Raw genomic sequence first — 2,500 nt, 5'->3', positions numbered from 1 at the left:
TCCGGGCCAATTTCTCCCGTTTGATGGGGTCTATGTGTAAAAATTTTGACTTTTTTGAGTGCACGTGCAAATCTGCTGGAAAAGCCTGTGGAAGTTTCACGGCGTTCGTACGATATTTGGCGACGCAAAAATGAGCGATTTCCCAGCTCGATGGAATTCGGCGCGAGAGAAACGATGCCCCGTAACGCACATGAGAGCAATCCCGGCCAATTTCTCCCGTTTGATGGGGTCTATGTGTAAAAATTTTGACTTTTTTGAGTGCACGTGCAAATCTGCTGAAAAAGCCTGTGGAAGTTTCACGGCGTTCGTACGATATTTGGCGACGCAAAAATGAGCGATTTCCCAGCTCGATGGAATTCGGAGCGAGAGAAACGATGCCCCGTAACGCACATGAGAGCAATCCCGGCCAATTTCTCCCGTTTGATGGGGTCTATGTGTACAAATTTTGACTTTTTTGAGTGCACGTGCAAATCTGCTGAAAAAGCCTGTGGAAGTTTCACGGCGTTCGTACGATATTTGGCGACGCAAAAATGAGCGATTTCCCAGCTCGAGAGAATTCGGCGCGAGAGAAACGATGCCCCGTAACGCACATGAGAGCAATCCGGGCCAATTTCTCCCGTTTGATGGGGTCTATGTGTAAAAATTTTGACTTTTTTGAGTGCACGTGCAAATCTGCTGAAAAAGCCTGTGGAAGTTTCACGGCGTTCGTACGATATTTGGCGACGCAAAAATGAGCGATTTCCCAGCTCGATGGAATTCGGCGCGAGAGAAACGATGCCCCGTAACGCACATGAGAGCAATCCGGGCCAATTTCTCCCGTTTGATGGGGTCTATGTGTAAAAATTTTGACTTTTTTGAGTGCAGGTGCAAATCTGCTGAAAAAGCCTGTGGAAGTTTCACGGCGTTCGTACGATATTTGGCGACGCAAAAATGAGCGATTTCCCAGCTCGAGAGAATTCGGCGCGAGAGAAACGATGCCCCGTAACGCACATGAGAGCAATCCGGGCCAATTTCTCCCGTTTGATGGGGTCTATGTGTAAAAATTTTGACTTTTTTGAGTGCAGGTGCAAATCTGCTGGAAAAGCCTGTGGAAGTTTCACGGCGTTCGTACGATATTTGGCGACGCAAAAATGAGCGATTTCCCAGCTCGATGGAATTCGGAGCGAGAGAAACGATGCCCCGTAACGCACATGAGAGCAATCCCGGCCAATTTCTCCCGTTTGATGGGGTCTATGTGTACAAATTTTGACTTTTTTGAGTGCACGTGCCAATCTGCTGGAAAAGCCTGTGGAAGTTTCACGGCGTTCGTACGATATTTGGCGACGCAAAAATGAGCGATTTCCCAGCTCGATGGAATTCGGCGCGAGAGAAACGATGCCCCGTAACGCACATGAGAGCAATCCCGGCCAATTTCTCCCGTTTGATGGGGTCTATGTGTAAAAATTTTGACTTTTTTGAGTGCACGTGCAAATCTGCTGAAAAAGCCTGTGGAAGTTTCACGGCGTTCGTACGATATTTGGCGACGCAAAAATGAGCGATTTCCCAGCTCGATGGAATTCGGCGCGAGAGAAACGATGCCCCGTAACGCACATGAGAGCAATCCCGGCCAATTTCTCCCGTTTGATGGGGTCTATGTGTAAAAATTTTGACTTTTTTGAGTGCACGTGCAAATCTGCTGAAAAAGCCTGTGGAAGTTTCACGGCGTTCGTACGATATTTGGCGACGCAAAAATGAGCGATTTCCCAGCTCGATGGAATTCGGAGCGAGAGAAACGATGCCCCGTAACGCACATGAGAGCAATCCCGGCCAATTTCTCCCGTTTGATGGGGTCTATGTGTAAAAATTTTGACTTTTTTGAGTGCACGTGCAAATCTGCTGAAAAAGCCTGTGGAAGTTTCACGGCGTTCGTACGATATTTGGCGACGCAAAAATGAGCGATTTCCCAGCTCGAGAGAATTCGGCGCGAGAGAAACGATGCCCCGTAACGCACATGAGAGCAATCCGGGCCAATTTCTCCCGTTTGATGGGGTCTATGTGTAAAAATTTTGACTTTTTTGAGTGCACGTGCAAATCTGCTGGAAAAGCCTGTGGAAGTTTCACGGCGTTCGTACGATATTTGGCGAGGCTAAAATGAGCGATTTCCCAGCTCGATGGAATTCGGCGCGACAGAAACGATGCCCCGTAACGCACATGAGAGCAATCCGGGCCAATTTCTCCCGTTTGATGGGGTCTATGTGTAAAAATTTTGACTTTTTTGGGTGCAGGTGCAAATCTGCTGAAAAAGCCTGTGGAAGTTTCACGGCGTTCGTACGATATTTGGCGACGCAAAAATGAGCGATTTCCCAGCTCGAGAGAATTCGGCGCGAGAGAAACGATGCCCCGTAACGCACATGAGAGCAATCCGGGCCAATTTCTCCCGTTTGATGGGGTCTATGTGTACAAATTTTGACTTTTTTGAGTGCACGTGCAAATCTGCTGAAAAAGCCTGTGGAAGTTTCAC

The sequence above is a fragment of the Lampetra planeri genome, chromosome 4 (genome assembly GCF_965212315.1).
Source record: "Lampetra planeri chromosome 4, kcLamPlan1.2.h2, whole genome shotgun sequence".
NCBI classification, from domain to species: domain Eukaryota; kingdom Metazoa; phylum Chordata; class Hyperoartia; order Petromyzontiformes; family Petromyzontidae; genus Lampetra; species Lampetra planeri.
The sequence above is the reverse complement of the archived record's forward strand: the minus strand, read 5'-3'. Positions refer to the sequence as shown.